The following is a 21092-nucleotide window of genomic DNA, read 5'->3' as shown; positions in this document are numbered from 1 at the left end:
GCGACAAGAGTGAAACTCCATCTCAGAAACAAAACAAAAGCATGGAAATTGTACGGTGTGCTTCACTGCGAATTCTGGTCCTGACTTGGTCTTAGAATAGCTGCGGGACTATGGACAGGTACCCTGCCCTCTCTGAACCTCAGTTTCCCGGTCTGCTTTATGAACAGGGTGGCCTCTAACATTCCAGGCCGCGCCCCTCCCCCAGCCTTCCCCAAGCCTCTGGGAGGTTCCAGGAGGAATTTCAGAGCAACTCTTCCGTTTGCCAGCAGAAGGCGATGGAGACCAGCCTCGGCTGGACTACTTCCTCCCCAGAGGCCCTTCACCGCCTCCCCATCCAGACCCAAGGTTCCCTAGTGGTCCGGACGGTTTCCTTGGCATCGCTGGCACCAGGTATCTCAGGCCACCCAGGTTGTCCCAGGGAGGGGCTGGAGGCACCGAGAGCCCTTCATATTGACCCAGACACGTGGCCAGGTTGAGATGCTGGGATCCTCCCAAACCCAGTCTGGGAGGAGCTGGGGAGAAAGAAGAACGGGTTTGGGCAAAGACACTTCAGCCCCTCCCCCCACACACCCCGCTGGGCCTTTCGGTGGGAAACCACCCAGGAGCTGTTGACTTCTCACAGGGAAAGCCGGGCGGGGGTGGCCGGAAGGGAGCAAGACGGAGAGAGAGCTGCGCCAGCTCCCCGGGGACCGCCTGCCTGCAGGCGCGAGGCGGCGCTTGCATCAGCGCCTGCCAGGGCAGGGGCAGGGACCGCGGCCACCGGCGACGTCAGTCGCTTTCCCAGAAGAATTCCACTTCCTGCGGCCGGGGCCCCGGCTGTGAGGGGGCGGGAGGGTGGTGGGTTGGTGTCGCAGGATGACACCACTGGTTTACTGCATCCTCTCGGTCACACACTGTTGCCTAGGAGACCAACAGCATCCTGGCCGCCTCAGTGAGGCTAACCCGCCCCCGGGAAGTGACCCGGGGCACGGCCCACTCAGGAAACCACTGGCTCTAGGGTGCAGGCCCCAGGAGACTAGGCCACCCACTACGGGTCCTGGATTCTGCCCTGGAGGCATCCGGTGGCCCACCTTCCATATTGTACCTGATTGTCAAGTTTTCAAAGCACAGTTGCTGGAGGATGTTAGAAACAAGCCAGAGAAAACTAAAGCCCAGAGAAGGGCCCTAAGATAGCCTGTAACTGGGAGAGCTGACTTTTCAAGCCTCTGTGATTTGGTTTGGTTTGGTTTGGGTTGGATTGGGTTTTTTTCTTACCTTTCTTGCCATAGATCAGTGTCTCACAAACCTCTTAAGAGTCAATGGCCCATCCGCTATCAGTGAAGCAATGTTTGTTTTATTTTGTTTGTTTGTTTGTTGTTGTTTGAGACACAGTCTTGATTTGTCACTCAGGCTGCAGTGCAGTGTCTTGATCTTGGCTCACTTCAACCTCTGCCTCCCTGGTTCAATCCATTCTCTTGCCTCAGCTTCTCCAGTAGCTGGTATTACAGGTGCATACCACCACACTCGGCTAATTTTTTTTTTTTTTTTTTTAGAGAGACAAGGTTTCACCATGTTGGCCAGGCTGGTCTTGAACTCCTGACCTCAAGTGATCCACCCACCTTGGCCTCGCAAAGTGCTGGGATTACAGGTGTGACCCACCACACCTGGCTGCAATGTTTGTTCTAATTAATTTTGGCAAGTATTTCCTGAGCACCCCGAGTGTGCCAGGTGAAGAGACAGAGAAGGATAACAACAGTGCTAGCCAGCATATATTAAGTCTTGCAAAGCTGCACAGGCATGAACTTGTGGCTTAAACACAACCTTATGAGGTAGGTGTTATCCCCATTTTACAGAGTAGAATACCCAGTTAATGTGAGATCAGCTGGGAAGTAAAATCAAATCTGAGTCCTAAACTAGAAGTCTTTACCATTACCAGGCAGCCTTGCAGAACGTCAATTAACATGGCAGACAGGGCCCTTCTTCTTTGGAATTGATGCATTTTTACTGCATTTTAAGACCGTGCATTTAATCTTCAATTATGTGTTAATAATGTGAGATGAGGATAAAAGTAATTCCAAATAAGAAACACGTGATAACATCAATGCAACTAGCGTTGAGGCCTACATTGAGGTATGCCAAACACTGTGCCAAACCCACTACCATTATTACCTCATTTAATACAACTCTATGAGGTCAGTTCTATCACTTTGGTCCCTCCTTCGCAGATGAAGAGACTGAGGCACAGAGGTGAAGTAACTCATCCATGTCCCAAAGCTAGTAAATTAATGCTTAGTAATTAACAGAATAGTGTCCTGGTCCATGTAAACACTTAATACACTTGTACTCTGCTTTGGAAAGAATGGAGAGACTGCAGTGTATACAAACATCCCGGGAAAACCTCATTCGTTTGGACCATTTCCATCTAGATTTTACTATAATTTGAAAGGAGCCTAGGGTCGTGTTTGTGTGTGTGTGTGTGTGTGTGTGTGTGTATGTGTGTATGTGTGTGTGTTTTCCTGCTTGTGGGGAAAAGCTAAGCAAATAGTACAAACAAAGTAAAAACATTTTTGTGGGGCATTTTAGAATTTAGAAGAGCTAGGGTGTGTTCAGGGTGGTATGGCGGTAGACACATTTTAGAATGTATAAAGCACTTTGCTACCCAGGAGTTAACTTTATCTTCACAATCCCCCTGAGAAGTCATTAGAACTGGCCATCTTAGTCCCAGTCTGCAGGTGAACTCTGAGAAGCTTTCTAAAGAAGAATTTCTAACTACTAAAGAGAAAAAATGATCTTTAGGGACTCAAAAGTAAACTACCCACAATAGCTAAGATGTGAAAACAACAAATGAATGGATAAACGAAATGTAGTATGTACGTACAATGAAATATTCAGCCTTAAAAAGGAATGAAATTCTGGTGAGTGCTACAATATGGATGAACATTGAAGGCATGATACTAAGTAAAATAAGTCAGACACAAAAGGACAGTATTGTATGATTCCACTTATATGGGATACCTAGAATAGACAAATTGATAGATACAGAAGTAGAGTAGAGGTGCCGGGGCTGGAGGGAGAGAGAAATGGGGAGTTCTCATTTGATTAGAATTCAATGAACAATTTAATTGATGATGAATTGAAGGGATGATGAACAAGCTCTAGGAATGGGTAGTGATGGTTGCACAACATTGTGAATATACTTAATGCCTCTGAATTGTGCACTTAAAAGTGGTTAAAAGGTGGCTCATCCCTGTAATCCCAGGATTTTGGGAGGCTGAGATGGGTGGATCACTTGAGCCCGGGAGTTCGAGACCAGCCTGAGCAGCATAGTGAAATCCCATCTCTCCAAAAAATAAAAAAATAAAAATAGCTGGGTGTGGTGGCAGATGCCTGTAGTCTCAGCTTCATGGGAGGCTGAGGTGGGAGAATTGATTGAGCCCTAGAGGGTGAGGCTGCAATAAACAGTGATCATACCACTGCACTCTAGCTTAGGTAACAGAGAGGAAATTCTGTCTCCAAAAAAAAAAAAAAAAAGTTAAAATGGTAAACTTTGTGTTATGTATATTTTACTACAATGAAAAATTTTAAGAAAAAAAAAGTAACCCACATAGCAAGCCCCATCCTCATCCAACTCTTTCTTTAAAAGGAGACTCCTGGGTACTTATTAAAGCAGAAGCAGCCTTAACTCAGGCCTGCACTTGAAAGCAAGAAAACACCATGCCTTTAAAAACTAGCTCACGAGTGTGTGTTTTCACTAAACACAGGAGGCTGGTATTCCCCTCAGGTATTCCAAGTGAACAAGATATGGCTGGTAGAGTGGAGAATTGGGAGGTGAGTCACTGGTTTGGCAGGTGACGTCACCATGAGGTGACCGTCTGCGTGGTGTGCCTCCCACCTCCCACGTCTCCCATTCTCTCCACTCAGGGGCGGCCAGGTCACCAGCTGGCTCAGCTGGAAGTCTATCTGTTCTGGTGTGATGTTTAGTGGGAAACATTCCTCTTTATGACTCAGTGACTCAGTATCCCAACAGATGGGTTCAGGAAGGCTCCAGTAGCTATAAAGCCAACTCCGAGGTGGAAACCTGGATGGCCAAGGAGGAGATGAAAGACATAAACCCTTGGGAAGGGAGAGGAGAGAGCTTGTTTTCTGTTTGTTGGAATGCTAAATATCTAAGAAGTAATGGAATGATTTAGGATAATAATTATTATCCTAAGACAACTCAGGAGACTGGCACACGGAAGGGGACAGTAAATATTTATTGAATGAAATATTCATTGATTATTATTTCAGAGGTATTCAACTGCAAGAACAATCCCAAACTATGAGTGAAAAACATAGATTCTCGACCGGGCACAGTGGCTCGCACCTGTAATCCCAGCACTTTGGGAGGCCAAGGCGGGTGGATCACTTGAGGTCAAGAGTTCGAGACCAGCCTGGCCAACGTGGTGAAACCCTGTCTCTACTAAAAATACAAAATTAGCCAGGCGTGGTGGCACACACCTGTAATCCCAGATACTCAGGAGGGTGAAGCAGGAGAATCGCTTGAACCCAGGAGACAGAGGTTGCAGTGAGCCAAGATTGCACCACTATACTCCAGCCTGGGTGATAAGAGCGAAACTCCACCTCAAAAACAAAAAAAAAAGGAAAGAAAAAGAAAAACATATATTCTTACTTATGTCTCACCAACTCTAGTTTTCTCAAAGGGGCACCAGAAATGGAGCTTGACATAGTTTTGTGGAATTGACACAGGTTTGATGTGGACAACTATGATATTGACACAAAGAATCATGATGTTTATGCAGGTAATGAGGTCATTAATAAGTAGTAATGTGACAGGATTGTCTTGGACATGTTTGTACACTCATCTAGCAGTTGTTAGCAGAGGTACCATATCTATATAAGATGAAAGGAAGTGAGAAAGAGAAAGTATTTGCTTTATTTGTTTTTCCTTTTTTCTCTTTAGGCTGTATACTGTTGAGTCAATCTGGGATGGTTTAAGGTACATGAGCCTCAGTATCAGACAAGCCTCGAATGAGTCAGTGAGGACTCTTAGTTGCAAGACAGAAATTGGATTCAAATTAGCTACGGGGGGAAAAAAAAATCCAGCAGATGGCTTCAGGCATAGCTGTTTCCAGGTGCCCAAATGCTAGTGTTAGAGATTTGTTGGTTTTTTTTAAATCTTGCAGCTCTGCCTGCCTATAAGATGACAAGGAATCATCCCAGTAGCTCTAGTCTTACCTTTTGTGAGCTTAACAACCTCATTAGAAAGAGATCTTTCTTCTCAACAAAAATATCAGGATTAACTCTGGCCAGCCTCGCTTGAGTCACATATTCCTCCCTAGACCTGGAGATGGTGTTAAAGCCATAAGATGCAGTTTCCAGAATAAAAAGGAATGGTTGCTGGGCAGGCAAAAACAATAGGTGTCACTCCCTGTGTGTAAATGTATGCCTGTGGGAGAGAGGGTTTATAGTTTATGTGGCACTTTGCTGATTTGTCACTACCTAGTGAGTCAGTCTGATGTGGTGGAATGAGTGCGCTCTGGACTCAACAGGCCTGAGTCAAAATGTTGGCTCTTCATTAGCTGTGTGGCCTTGGGCAACTTACTTAAAAGTAATTGTGCTGATAACTACCATGTTTTGAGCACTCGGCATGTGCTAGGTGTTACATATATTATCTCATTACTCCACATAGTCTTCCACAGCTCTGCAAAATGGTTATTATTTTCTCCTTCTTATAGATGAGGAAGCTGAAGATCAGACAGATTAAGTGACCTGCCCAAGGTCACTAAGCTAGTTAGGGACACTCCAACCCAGGGTGCTCTGACTCAAGGCAGCCTCTCTGGCCCTCCCTCTCCATGCCTGAAAAATGGACATGACATGGAGAAGAAGAAAGTGGCAGAAGAGGAGGAAAAGGAAAAATACTGAAACAGTAAAATGCCCATAACATATTAGGTATGCAATAAATCTAGTTCCCTTCATCTGTTCTTCCACTCACTTCTTTCCTCACTTTTCTCCATCTTTTTCTTTCTTTGGGCACTTCAAAAGGTCCTAGCTTTCTCCTTCCTTCCTTCCCTCCCTTCATTCTTTCCTTCCTCTCTTCCTTCCTTTTTTTCCTTCTCTTTCTTCCCCCCACTTGCCTCCTTTTTTTTTTTTTTTGAGACAGAGTCTCGCTCCATCACCCAGGCTGTAGTGCAGTGGCGTGATCTCAGCTCACGGCAGCCTCCACTTCCCTTGTTCAAGCGAGTCTCCTGCCTCAGTCTCCTGAACAGCTGGGATTACAGGTGCCCGCCACCACGACTGGCTAATTTTTGTATTTTTAGTAGAGACAGAGTTTCACCATGTTGGCCAGGCTGGTCTTGAACTCCTGACCTCAAATGATATGCCCACCTCAGCCTCCCAAAGTGCTGGGATTACAGGCGTGAGCCACTGCACCCGGCCCATTTTTTTTCCCCACTTTTTGAAGTCCTTACCTGGTCCAAGGTGATATTTCTGAATCATAACAGGATAAATACTGGGGCTTTAGTCATTTTTAAAGCACTCACCCTCATAAACATGACTGCCACCCCTAGAGGAACCCCCAGCCGTGACCCCTACATCAGCACTCTGGCTTGACCAAGATCATGTTCTAGCTCACTGGGAAGGGGGAAACCAAGGCACATGGGATTCCTCCCACTCCAATTCACGCCTCTGTATCCACCGGTCTCTGCATGAAGTTTTCCTAATCTGTTTAACTCACATGCCAGCTCTGACTGAGGTGGGTAGTGGCAGGGGCACCCTTTTCTCTCCACACTGTTTCAGCTTCAGCCCTCGCCTGACCTTTCTTTCACCCTCTCCTGCCTACTTGGGGAGCCTGCCCAAGCCGTGATGAAAGGCAAGGGAAGTGAGCACCATGCTGAGCCGTGGGGTTTGGAGATAAGCACCTTCAATTTTGGACATGTTGGAACTAGAAATCAAGAGGAATTGGCACTCCAAAGGGAGGGTTGGGCTTCTCCCAGATGCTGGGCTGGTGTGGGTGAGGGGGGTCCCTTGGGCAGATGCAAGGGTGAGACTGCACAACATAGTCTTGCCAGGTGAGGAACTTGCCGAGGGTGACCAAACAGTGAACCTCTAACTCCTTAATGATTTTTCTAGAATGTTCTGGCCTTGGGAACAGGAAGTCCTCCTAAGTGACAGAGCCACCACTTCACACACACCTTGCACAACGTGTGAGCCTGTGCAGGTCATTCTCCACATGGCCACATGCCCTGTTTGGTGTGGGAGCCACAAGCCATACCAAGGCCCCTCAGGCCGCTCCACGTGGGTTCTTCCACCCAGATGGGCACTGCAGTTGGGCTCAGGGTCTTCCCTCTTGGGGTAGCATCCCTGGTAGCAGAAACTGCCTCCTGTTCACCCCATCCTCAACCTAGGGCACAACATTAAGAAAGTCTGATTCCAGGAAGGCTTTTGTGAAATAGGGTGGGGGGAGCTGTGGCCAGAGAGGAAGGGGGGCATGGCGATGAGTTCACACTTATTAAATACCATCAGCCCTGAGAAAGAGTATGAATAATCCCCATTCTAGAGATAGGAAAACTGAGACTCGAGTTAGTTAACAGAAAGATGCAGTGTCTACCAACAGAACAATTTCATTTTATGGACTTGAGTCACTCCCAAGATGCCTGGCCCCTGAACACTCTGATTTCCTCACCCAGTTCTCAAACTACAATGTGCTCACAAATTCCCTGAGAGCTTGTTTAAAGGCAAATTGTGATTCAGAGGGGCCCGAGATCCCACCATCTGACAAGCTCCGCTGCTGCTAGTCTGAGACAACACTTTGAATAGCAAGCGAGGCTCCAGGTTGAGGCTGTCTTTTTACAACAGCATGCGCTTAAATTCCTCACTCGGGCAGCAGGGGTGGGTGGTCTAGAGTTGCACTATCCTAATTGAGATGTACTGTGAGTGTGAAATACACACCAGATTTTGAAGGTGTTGTAAGAACAAAAGAATATAACATATCTCATTAATAATTCTTTTTATGAATTACATATTGAAATAATATTTGAGGTAAAATCAAATAGATTTTTAACAAATCTTTTTCAACTGTGTCTTTTTACTTTTCTAATGTGGCTACTAGAAAATGTAAAATTATGCATGTGGCTTGTATTATTATTATTATTATTTTGAGACAGAGTCTCACTGTCACCCAGGCTGGAGTGCAGTAGCATGATCATAGCTCACTGCAGCCTCAACATTCTGGAGTCAAGGGATCCTGCCTCCCATCTCAGTTTCCTGAGTCGCTAGGACTACAGGCACACACCACCATGCTTGGCTAATTTTTTTATATTTTGTGGAGATGGGGTCTCCCTGTTAGCCACACTGGTCTCCGACTCCTGAGCTCAAGTGGTCGTCCTGCCTCAGCTTCCCCAAGTGCTGGGATTACAGGCATGAGCCTCCATGCCTGGCCACGTTATATTTTTAGTGAATAGCTCTGGTTTAGAGCAGTGGTTCTCAACCAGGCAGGGGTAATTCTGGCACCCCAGGGATATTTGGCAACGTCTGAAACGTTTTTGGCTTGGTTGCCATAAGTAGTCGGGTTGCTACTGGCATGTAATGGGTAGAGGCCAGGGATAGTGCTAAACATTCCATAGTGCCCAGGACAGCCCCTTATCACCAAGAATTTATCCAGCCCCAAATGTCAGTAATGCCAAGGTTGAGAAAGTCTCATCTAGAAACATCGCCACCATCTCTCAGATTATTTTATTGACTTTTTAATTTGTCCAATGCCTTCATCCCTCTACTAGAACATAAGCTCCATGAAATCAGAGACTTGCCTGCCTGTGGCTGCTAGAATAGTGCCTGGCACAAGGCAGCATTCTGTAGTACACATTAAATGCCCCTCTATCCACTTGAGCCCACCAAGTGGTTTGAATTTGCCCATGCAAACTAGCACAGGCCCACCAGCCAGGGGCCTCAGTACACAGTGAGACCACTCCACTCTGACATCAAGCTAAGACAAGACAAAGTCTAAATCCACAGGTCTTGACTAGTTGTCCTCACAACTGCACATTAATCAATCTATCCACAGGCAGGCATTCACCCCAGGGAGCAGAGATAGGAATTGCCTCTGAAGGGCTTGTCAGTCCTCTGTGCACAGCTTGGCCCAGCCCAGCCCTGGCAGGCCTTTCATCCTGGGCGGGGTCACCTACCAAGCTGCCACAGACCAAGCTGCTTTCGTTTCCAGTGATTTTATTCACCACCCAGTGGTGGTTTCAAAGGGCTGGCTCCAGCCCATCTGATCTGCTGCCTTTTCTGAGTTGCTGGGCCCTGTGTGGAGCCCAAACCTGGGCTTTCTAAGGGAGAGTTGTCTCCTAGCCTTCTCCTTTCGCAAGCTGGTGGGTGGGGTTAGGGTGAGGCCAAAAGAACAACTTGGGTCCACCCAGGGCGTGCGAGGGAACGGAATCAGGGCAGATTAATTTCTCTTGTTGAGATAACTCTTTAATCTTCAATATAAAGTCGTGAAAGCCACTGTTCTGGGCCTTCTCCCTTTCCCTCTTGTCACTCCCTGGGGTGCGGCCCTATCCTGGTAGGAGTCCAGAGACCTGGACTTGGCCCCAGAACTGGGCTGTGTGACCTAGGGTAAGGGAAGAAAGCCCTTCTGAGCTTTTTAAATTATTATTATTATTATTATTGAAACAGTCTCGCTCTGTTGCCAGGCTGGAGTGCCGTGGTGCAATCTCAGCTGACTGCAACCTCCATCTCCTGGGTTCAAGCAATTCTCCTGCTTCAGCCTCCTGAGGAACTGGAACTACAGACGCGTGCCACCACGCCCAGCTAAGTTTTGTATTTTTAGTAGAGATGGAGTTTCACCATCTTGGCCAGGATGGTCTTGGTCTCTTGACCTCGTGATCCACCTGCCTCGGCCTCCCAAAGTGCTGGGATTACAGGCATGAGCCACCGCGCCCGGCCTCTGAGCTTTCTTCTAAATGGAGGAGGGGAGAGAGGAGTAGGAGTTATACTGATCTTTAAATCTTTGGCCTTTCAATCTTGCCTCTAGTCTTTAAGATAAAGCCCGAGCCCCTTAGCACGACCCAGCTTCACTCCTGTCCACCTTCCTGCCTCTAAGTTGGCAGTCCAGCTCCTTGCCCCATATGGTGAATACATCCCACTTCAGCCACAGTGGCCTATCTTCAGTTTTGTTAATGTGCCTTGCTCTCTTTTACCTTCTAGTCTTTGGATATGTCATTCTGCTCTTCCACGGAGTTTTCCAGGGTAATTCTTAAATCTATGTAGGGTAGATCACATGACATCCGTTCACTGTGTGTTCTTGGGCAAGTTACTTAACCTCTCTGTGCTTCAGTCCCCTCTTGTAGAAAAATGAGAATAACACTGGTCCTTAATTCATGGGGTTATTGTGCAGTTGAATGAGATGGTGCTTGCAGAGTTGTTTACAGCAATATCTAACACCCAGAAGGCAACAAGGGAAAACATTCCCTGCCATCATTATGATCATTTCTGGAATGTGTTCATACTCAACTCTCAGGAATCAGCTCAGTTGTTACCCTTTTTCAGGAAGGCTTCCCAGGTTTCCACTCTCCAACTCCGGTGTCTGCCCTTCCTCTGCCTCCTGACTCACCCTGGGTCACTGCTGTCATCACCCTTATCACTAGTGTGGTAACTGCCTGTTTACTTGTCTAGCTCCTCTCAATAGATTGTCACTTCCTCAAGTCTAGAGATTAGAAACAGACCACATGCTGGCCCAAACCACAGGTGTGCTTTAGCTGGACTGGGGGCAGGAAGTCTGGAAAACTTTTAATAAGGTGTATTTTTTTAAAATCGAAAACAAATCGGTTATTTTAAAAATGGGATGATTTCACATAAAAATCTGAGTTTCCTGCTTCTCTTGGAAAATTAGAGACTCTGCAAATACAAGCCCCTATCATCACCTGCACCTGTGGGAGCATTGGCTTCAGGGGGCAGGTGCTCCTGGCTTACTGTAGGCTCCACCCAGCACGATTACTCACATTCTGCCCCCAAAATAAGGTGATGACATAAGCCTGTCCTCTGAATCAGGACACCTTTGAGAGTGAAAGTGATATGTTATTAATAACCACAAATAAACCAGACAGATCAGGGAAAACTGGAAAACAGACTCCCCCTAAACTACAGAGTCAGGGACTTTGTCATCTCTGGGTCCCACACGACACACTTCCTGCCACATACATGCTCAACAAATGGTCATCACAACAACTAGGGCATCTTGAGCATTTGCTTAATGCAAGCTTGTCCAATCCATGGCCCGCAGGCCTAGGACAGTTCTGAATGTGGCCCAACACAAATTCGTAAACTTTCTTTTTTTTTTTTTTTTTTTTTTTTTTTTTGAGACGGAGTCTCGCTCTGTCGCCCAGGCTGGAGTGCAGTGGCCGGATCTCAGCTCACTGCAAGCTCCGCCTCCCGGGTTCACGCCATTCTCCTGCCTCAGCCTCTCGAGTAGCTGGGACTACAGGCGCCCACAACCACGCCCGGCTAATTTTTTGTATTTTTAGTAGAGACGGGGTTTCACCGTGGTCTCGATCTCCTGACCTTGTGATCCGCCCGCCTTGGCCTCCCAAAGTGCTGGGATTACAGGCGTGAGCCACGGCGCCCGGCCTCGTAAACTTTCTTAAAACATTATGAGGTCGGGCGCGGTGACTCATGCCTGTAATCCCAGCACTTTGGGAGGCGGAGGCGGAGTCGGGCAGATCATGAGGTCAAGAGATCGAGACCATCCTGGCTAATATGATGAAATCCCATCTCTACCAAAAATACAAAAATTAGCTGGGTGTGGTGGCGGGTGCCGGTAGTCCCAGCTACTTGAGAGGCTAAGGCAGGAGAATCGCTTGAACCCAGGAGGCGGAGGTTGCAGTGAGCTGAGATCTCACCACTGCACTCCAGTCTGACAACAGAGCAAGACTCCATCTTAAAAAAAAAAAAAAAGAAAAAAAGAAAAAAAAAAGGAGTTTGGAGTTTTTTGCATTTTTTTTAAAGCTCATCAGCTATCGTTAGTGTTAATGTATTTTATGTGGGGGTCCAAGACAATTCTTCCAATGTGGCCCAGGGAAGCCAAAAGATTGGACTCTCCTGGCTTAATGTATTAACTCGACAGTCCTCCCAGGAGCCTTATGAGGTAGTGACTGTTGTCTGCATCTTGCAGATGAAGAAACTGAGGCACAGATATATTTAATACTGTAACCTGTCTCGACCGCACGGCTAGGCAATGGGAAACAAGACAGTTTGGGTCTAGAGGTTGTGTGTTGGCAAAATCAATCATTCGCTCTTAGAGTCCTTCCCACCTCTACAAACTTCAGGTTCTTTTGATGTTTTTCCTCTTGTTTTCTCCTTTCCCAGGTCTCTCCTTTTGTCCTTTCCTCCTTTCTCTCTCATACTCTGTCCTCTTTGTCTCTCCCTCTCGCTCGCTCTTTCTGTTCCACCCACTCTTGCTCTCTCTGTCTCTCCCATCTTTGTCTCTCTGTGTCTCTAACTGTTGTTCCTGCTCTTGGGAACTCTCTGTTTCTGTCTCTCTGTATTTCCCTTGACATCTTTTTTTTTTCTTTTTTTTTTAAGACAGGGTTTCACAGTGTCACTGAGGCTGGAGTGCAATGGTGTGATCTTGGCTCACTGCAGCCTCAACCTCCCAGGCTCAAGTGATCCTCCCACCTCAGCCTCTCAAGTAGCTAGGACGATAGATGTGTACCACACCTGGCTAATTTTTGTATTTTTTTGTACAGATGGGGTTTTGCCAAGTTGCCCAGGCTGGTCTCAAACTCCTGGTCTCCAGCAGTCCTCCCGCCTTAGCCTCCCAAATTGCTGGTATTGCAGGCCTGAGCCACTGGCGCCCGTCCATGACTCCTTTCTTGAAAGACTCTCACTGTCTCTTTTCTTGTCATCTCTCTGCTCTTCCTTTTTCTGTCCTCCCTTTTTCCTCCTCCTCTTTCTCCTTCTCTCTGTGTCTCTCCCTCTCTCTCTGTGTCTCTCTCTTCCGCACATTATGCATTCTCACCAACCATGACTAAACACGTATGCGATAGAAGAATATGTTTTCAGTAACTCACTGTGGGTGCTGGCTTGTAGAAATCCCACAAGCCAGGCCCTGTGCCTTCACTACACTTTTGGTGAGAACTTCTGTGGACAGAGGCACAAAAGCCTCAAGCCGTGAGATTCAAAATCTGGTAGTTAAGCCAGCCCCTCAGCGCTCCCAGCTTGTGCCTCCATCCTTGTTCAAAACAATGAGTTGGAAAGTGTCTTGATGACTTTCAGCAGACAGACCTGCAAAGAAGAGAAGCTGGTCTGGACTCCGGCCTTCCTTCACAACACATGGACAGGTAAATAAAATTAATGGCATGTGTCTCTTTTTTGCAAGAGAAGGATAACCACAGTATATCCTTTACAACAAATATGTATGTTCAAAGCACATGAAATGTATGTCTCTTGAAGGACAAAATAGCCTTGGAATATCATTTTGAAGCCAAGGAGAAAAGTAACTTTTTCTGGCTGGGTGCAGTGGCTCATGCCTGTAGTCCCAGCACATTGGGAGGATGACTCAGGAGGCTCTCTTAAGCCCGAGAGTTTAAGACTAGCCTGGGCAACATGGCGAAGCCCCCATGTCTACAAAAACACAAAAATTAGCCAGGCGTGGTGGCGCGCACCTGTAGTCCCAGCTACTCAGGAGGCCGAGGTGGGAGGATGGCTGGAACCCAGGATGTCAAGGCTGCAGTGAGCTGAGATTGTACCACTGCACTCCAGCCCAGGTGACAGAGTGAGACTCTGTCTTGGGAAAAAAAGGTAACTTTTTCTTAACATGTAAACAGGGAGAAAAGTAATAGAAAAGGAGAAAATGGTACTCCTCATCAGTGAAGTGAGTGAAAAATTAAGTGGGGATAGCAGAGAGGGAAAGAGAGGGGAAGGGAAATTAAGCAGAAGTCACAGTAGCCTGAGGAATGAGACAGAGGAGGATGAGGGGGAGGAGAGGCAGAGGCAGAGGAGGAGGAGGCAGAGGCAGAGAAGGAGGAGAAGGAGAGGAGGAGGAGCTGAGATTGGGGGAAGAAGGTGACTGATCTTAACAAATTTGAGATGAGACTTCAGCAGCCCCAGCTTAGGCAACTACCTGGTTGGCTCTGCCCAAATGAATGTCCACTTACGGAGGGAGGGAGAAGGAGGAAACCTGGAGACCAAAAGGGTCCCGGTGAAGTAGATAATCAGTCTCAAATCCCAGACTGGGCTCCACCCTTTTGTTCACCTTGGTTTCCGAATGGGTGTCCCTGTGCTCTGGAGGGGAAGTGTTCAGACAAAGGCTCACTGGTGGCGATGAGTCAGGGCCCCACCCAGCCCCTACCAGCCCCAGGAGGCCTCTCCTTGCCCATAGGCCTGACAGCGGCTGGGTGTTATCAGGAGAAACCAAGAAACAGTAGGGGCATGGGAAGCCATTCAAAGTCACTCCAAAAGACCTGCTGTGGCCATAGGGTCTAGCTGCCAGAGCCCTGCAGCTGGGGTGGTTCCATTCATCCTGGCAATTAATGGTGAGTTGGCTGCCCAGTGTTTGCCATTTCAATGTCAACAGCCCAAGGGAGACAGCCCTGTGGAGCGGGATCAGCCCAGCTATACGATCTGTCACTTGGCCTGGCTGGATGGCTCAAGCCTGTAATCCCAACACTTTGGGAGACCGAGGTGGGTGGATCACTTGAGGCCAGGAGTTTGAGATCAGCCTGACCAACACGGGGAAACCCTGTCTCTACTAAAAATACAAAATTAGCTTGGTGTGGTGGCGCACATCTGTAATCCCAGCTACTCGGGAGGCTGAGGCAGGAGAACTGCAAGAACCCAAGAGGTGGAGGTTACAGTGAGCTGAGATCACACCACTGCACTCCAGCCTGGGTGACAGAGCCAGACTCCATCTCAAAAAAAAAAAAAATCTGTTATCACACAATTTCCACCATCAACACCCTTCCTTTAGCTATAAGACCTGAGAGGGCAGGAGACCTGTTGTAGATCCCACAGCATACCCAGCAATTGACCTGCAGACTGGTATGCAGCAGGTGCTCAATAACTGAACAAGTTAGCATGCATTCAACTCTCCCTGCTGCCACAGACCAGCTGTGTGACCCTGCTCAACTTCCTTAACTTGTCTGAGCTGCTACTTCCCTTATCAGTACACGAGAGAGTGCCAGTGAAAGCATAGACTATTGCCTTCCCACCTTTGTGAGATAAGAAAGCCGGAGCATCCAGTCCATAGTTGTCATCAAAATATGGTGGGGGTGGAATGGAGGAGCTCCTTTCCCTTTCCAAAAGTCTGCAGCTTCTGTTGCCGCTAGTTCCGAGGGTGTCGTACAGATGTTACTTTTTAGGAAGACGGTGTGGGGATGTGGTTAAGTGCTCATGATCTGGGGGCTGAGTACCCGAGTTCAAATGCTACCTCCTCCACCTGTCACTCCGTGGTGGCCACCGGCAAGCCACTTCATCTCGCTGAGCTTGTTTTCCCATGTGTAAAACAGAATTGTCAGGAGGCTTACGTGAGATAAATCCCACATCCCTGGCACATAGTAGATACTCCATACACCTTAGCCATGATCACCAGTTTCCACCTCCCAACCCTATGATGGAGATGTGACTCTCCCCAGGGTGCAAAAGAGGAAACCAGGGCTGGCCAGGTGGAGAGGCCCTCTCCTGACAGCAGAACCAGAACCAGACACCCTTATCCCACCCACCCAGGCCCACCACAGCTGCCAAACATGAGCTGATGGGACAGCCCTCGTGGTCTCCACCCACTGCCCTGGTGGAGAAGTGAAACATGAACCCATCAGTGCAAGACAGAGGAAGAGGCGCCAGCGAAGGTAAGAAGAGTCGGGTGGCCATGAATTTTATTGAAGGGACAGTCCAGGACAAGGTCAAGTCCAGGGTGGCAAGAGGGTGGAGGCGGTGGGAGGATAGTATGACAAGAGGGGTATGGGGGCTGAGTCGGCTGGTGGCCAGGGGTGAAAAGCTGGTCCTGAGAATGAGGAAGGAAGCCTTTTTATCAGTGTTAACAAGAACAGAGAGGGAAGTTCTTTGCATCTGGCCAGATACCTCAGCTGTGACCTCCTGTCTCTCAGGAGGGTCTCCCTGCAAGTTTTGCTTTCAAAAGTCTCTTGGGAGAAATCACAAGTCCCTGATTCTTAGAAGCTGCCTTCATCTTAACTAAAAAAATCCCTCAGTGGCTTTTTGGTCAGCACAACAGGATTAGCCTTTCTGACTGGTGGGCTTCCAGCCTCTAAGAATAGCTGGATTTCCCTTGCTTTCACCTACCCATTTGCAGGTGAGAAAACTGAAGCTGGAACCTGGCCTCCAGTCCTGTCTCTGCCATCAGCAGCCCTGGGATCTTAACGCCTCCACCAGCTGAGCTTCAGTTTTTCCATCTGTAAAATGGAGGGTTGAGGCCACATCTTCCTTTTAGTCCTTCCTCTTCCCTTCCCTCCAGAGCAAGCGATGTGGAATTCTAAGGCCAAAGTCACCCTGATTGAATGGTGTGGATTAGTCAAGAACCCAGCACTGAGGTCAGCTTCTAGAAGCAATTTAAGATGACCCAAGGATTTGAGATTCCAACCTCCCGCAGGCAAGCAGAAGTGCTCCCTCCTACATAGGGCCGCCCTCCTTCCTGAGCAACTGGGCTGATTTGTGGAAGAAACAGCTGTGCTTTCTGGTGAGCTCCAATGCCAAACATGTGGGCCTTGGATCAGGCAGGATGTTCCATCAGCAGTCATTGTTCACACCTGTGCTCTATGGGCCAGGCATCAAGCCAATAGTAACACCTCCTTTCACCCCACAACAACCCTGTACCAAGCACACACCCATTTTACACCTGAGGAAGCTGAGGCTCGGAGAGGCACCGCGCCCAGGGTCATGTAACCACAGGTGACAAAATGAAGATGTAAATGCAACCTGAGTGATTCCTTTTGACGGAGCCACACCATTTAAATCAATGCTGGGTGATTGGATTAGATGTAATTTCTTTTTAATTAAAAACTTTTTTTTTTTTTTTTTTTTTTTTTGCCAGACACAGTGGCTCATGCCTGTAATCCCAGCACTTTGGGAGGCCGACGCGAAGTGGATCACTTGAGGTCGAGAGTTCGAGACCAGCCTGGCCAATACAGTGAAACCCTGTCTCTACTGAAAATACAAAAAGTTAGTAGGGTGTGGTGGTGGGCAACTGTAATCCCAGCGACTTGGGAGGCTGAGGCAGGAGAATCGCTTTAACCTAGGAGGCAGAGGTTGCAGTGAGCTGAGATCGTGCCACTGCATTCCAGCCAGGGTGACAGAGTGAGATTCTGTCTCAAAGAAAACCCAAAAAACAAAACAAAAACATTTTTTTTCCCCATAATGAACAGGATTGCTTGTGTTTTAAAAGGGAGTAACCAATCACAGCACTTGCAAATAACATTATAGGTTGCCTGGAATCTGATTTAAACTATTCCATGGGGGTGGTGGTGCAAAAATAAAGCAAAATTATCTGTGAATTGATAGCCCTTGAGGCTGAGTATTGGGTGTGATGTTCATTATCCTGTTCTCCTGTAGTGAACGTGTTTGAGAAGTTCCATGGTATTAAAAATTTTTTTAATTTAAAATTTAATAAGTCTAAATTCAAGATAAATGAACTGGCCTGGGAATGCCCTGTCATGGGGGTAGCAGTCCTTAGCCCCACCCCACAGCTGAAAGCATTTTAAGGTCGGCTTCAAGAAGGTATTCATTAAGGCCTCCTGGTTCTGCTCTCCCTGAACCACAATGGCTCTCTCTGCGTCCGGGAGAACAATCTTCCCCCAGACTGCTGGCCAAGTCGAGACTGCGCATTAGGGATCCCACAGCCAAGCTGTGGTTTTATGACAGAGTTTGGAACCATATGTGGTTCACGCTCACTCTGTCCAGAGACTTGGGGAATCTCTCATAAATATTCTCAGCAAAGCCACATCCTGGGACACCCAGAAAACTGGCAAAGATGAGACCTCTGGCTTCCACAAGATGGCCAAGCATCTGGGAGTGGCCCCTCTGCACTGGCCCCCCTCAGGCCCAGCACATGCTGCTTCTGCCTGTCCCCAGAGTCCCTGGGGAGTTTGACTTGTCTTCCCAGACCCCTCTGAAACAAGGAGACCTCACCATGTACAGCCTTCCCTGTCCTCGGACAAGTGGAATCACCTGTCCACTGGCCTGTATTAGATTGAGCTATAGTCATTCATTTAGTCAGTAATTATTTATTCAATTATTATTTATTGAGCACCAGCTATATGTGCAGCCTTCCCTATCCTCAAATAAGTAGAATCACCTGTCTAATGGCCTGTATTATGTCGAGCTATAGTCATTCATTTATTCAATAATAATTTATTGAGCAGCTACTATATGCACTAGGATTCTAGCATATAGCAGATAGATGGCCTATATAGCATATACAGCATATAAAACACACAGTCCCCATATTCCAGGAGCTTCTAATTTCCTAGAGGAGAAAGGCAATAATCAATAATTAATACTATTAATCATTTCATTATAATTCTGACAAATGCTTTAGAGAAGCACAGGCACTATGAGGGCATCAGGAATGTGATCTGATTGAGTGAGAAGGAAGGGAATGGAGAGGATTCAAAGAAGGCTTCTTGAGCCTTGGCAACACAGTGAGACCCCACCTCTATCAAAAAAAAAAAAAAAAGTCAGGTATGGTGCCCTGTTTCTATCGTCCTAGCTACTTGAGAGGCTGAGATAGGAGGGTCTCCTGGGCAAAAGTCGAGGATGCAGTGACCTGTGACCGCGCCACTGCACTCCAGCCTGGGCAGCAATGCGACACTCTGTCTCAAAACAAAACAAAATCAAAGGCTTCTTGGAGAGAATCAAGTTTAAATTGAGATCTGAACATTTGAGGCATTAGCCAGCCAATCAGAGAAAAGGGGGTTATTCTAGAGAGAGGAAGCAGCGTATGCAAAGATCAGATGGATCATGGCTCCTTCAAGGAAGTGAAACTCTACCGTGTGGACTGTGTGGTATGAGGAGTATGACAGGGAAGGAGATGGTAGAGATGGCAGAGAAGGAGCTGGGGGCAGGTCACGAAGGAGCTTGAAGGCCAAGTTAAGGATGATGGAGTGCTCATGAGGTAATAGGTGTGTGTGGAGGGGTGAGTAAATTGTACCTAAAATGAGTGCTTTCGTAGCTGGGGAGCTGATTGGGTCAGAACAAGGTAATGTGGATGCTGCAGGGACTAGGCCAGCCCACACAGCACATTTGTAAGAATTAGGAGAAGGTGCCCCTCTGGGAAGATGCAGCCCCACAGGCCCATGCTTAGGAAAGGGACCTGACCTGAATTTCAGCCCCTTTATGCCTGAGCCAGCACCCTTGTGCAGTCAGCAACCTACACAACTGTATGCAATGGCCACAGATGCCAGGGAATAGTTAGAAGGGTATAACAACATTTGTTGACAAATCTGTCTCCTCCACCTTAAGCACCTTGGGTTCTGAGTTTTTGAGCTCCATATCCATATTGTAACCTCAGTACACATAGGAGATGCTCCTATTATTTGTCAAACGGATTGTTCTTTGGCTACTTGTTTTTTCTTCAGACTTTCTGTCTTCTTGTCCTTCTAAATTCATAACGGCTTCCTCTTAATGCACTCCTGCTAGGGTTAGAAAGCACTGTGTTGGCTAGTTTAAGGGTATTTTTTGTTTTTATTTTAAAGACAGGGTCTCGCTCTGTCACCCAGGCTTGAAGTGCAGTGGCGCGATCTCTGCTCACTGCAGCCTCCGCCTCCCAGGTTCAAGTGATTCTTGTGCATCAGCCTCCTGAGTAGCTGGGACCACAGGCATATACCACCACACCCAGCTAACTTTTATATTTGTAGTAGAGATGGTGTTTTGCCATGTTGCCCAGGCTGGTCTCGAACTCCTGGCCTCAAGCAATCCACCTTGGCTTCACAAAATGCTGGGATTATAGGCGTGAGTTACCATGTCTGGCTCACTTTGACTTTTTAATCCTGACATCTTACCCTCTGTCCATTCAACAGAAACTTGGCTATGGCCACACAGCTAGTAAGGTGGGCAAGTGGTGCTGGGTAGGAAACTGTCAAGCCCTGGGGGTGTGGTCCAGGCTGGATTCCCTACCTTCTGGTGGGGATTCTTGTGGCTTAATCTCCGTACTTTGGATCCGAGAATGTCAGAGCTGAAAGGAACCCTTTAGGGCCCCGTTTTACAAATGGGGCAACTGAGGCACAGAGAAGGGCTGGGAATTACTAGAAGCCACTGAGTAAGAGCCAGAGCAGAACTGGAAACTAGGTCCCTTGACATGTTTAGAAGAAGCAGCTAGCTAGATATCAGGAGTGGAAATTAGAAGAGAAAGACCAAGGAGGAGAAATGGCTCTCTGAGGAGGGTGTCTGACTGTGATGGCTGTCAGTGGGGCTATGAGGGATTAGAGCAGGATTTGGGAGAGTCCTTGATCACTGTTCAAAGGGAAGAGAGGGCCAAGAAAATAGGACTTCACCAAGGAGTGGACAGCCCTCTAAACTGGAATCCATTAGGATCCAGCCTGGCCATAGATCTCCAGACGCTGAACAGAATTTCTTGTTCTGGGCCTGGTCAGTTTGGAAGTCCTTGGTCAGTAGCATTTGGCTGGGAGCAAGCTGCCGGATGGCCTGCTCTGAGAGCACTTGGTGAAATCAGAGGCAAGGCTTGGTTCCCCTTCCCGGGAGCCTGCACTCCAGGTACCTCTGTGAGGCCCCACTCCGGTTCTCTGTCAGCATCTGCTCGGGGCTTTCCTCCTTCTAGGTCTTCATCACAGCTCCTCCTATGTCACATTGCCTCGGGTCCCACCAGCACTGCCCTGAGCTGGAAAATCCCTCTGAGCCCGAGCAGCCCATGACCATAGAGGCAGGAAACTATGACACTCGAGGCACACAGGGTGTGAGGTTTATTCTTGGTATGTGGTTGGGAAAGGCGGGGTTGAATGGGGGTGGGGTGGGATGGGATCCTCAAGAGAGATAGAGAAATCCAAAAAGAAGGAACCCCTTTGAGAATATCAGAGTAGTTTTCTTTTTTCTTTTTCTTTTTTTTTAATTTTTTTTTTTGAGGCAGGGTCTCGCTCTGTTACCCAGGCTGGAGTACA

The 21092-nt window shown here is 47.6% G+C and overlaps 1 long non-coding RNA gene across 2 annotated transcripts; it reads left to right on the top strand.

The window, feature by feature from the left end:
- Positions 1-240: 240 nt before the first annotated feature.
- On the top strand, positions 241-18273 carry LOC105477627 (uncharacterized). 2 transcript variants are annotated; one of them, XR_011620203.1, is made up of 5 exons: positions 241-390; positions 13246-13310; positions 15694-15815; positions 16277-16660; positions 17015-18273. It is a non-coding gene; the product is annotated as an uncharacterized lncRNA (long non-coding RNA). The 2 variants fall into 2 exon arrangements; XR_984839.2 differs by lacking the exon at positions 241-390 and having other exon boundaries at positions 11661-13310.
- Positions 18274-21092: the final 2819 nt, after the last annotated feature.

The sequence above is a fragment of the Macaca nemestrina genome, chromosome 2 (genome assembly GCF_043159975.1).
Source record: "Macaca nemestrina isolate mMacNem1 chromosome 2, mMacNem.hap1, whole genome shotgun sequence".
NCBI classification, from domain to species: Eukaryota; Metazoa; Chordata; class Mammalia; order Primates; family Cercopithecidae; genus Macaca; species Macaca nemestrina.
This window is presented reverse-complemented; position numbering and strand designations above follow the sequence as displayed.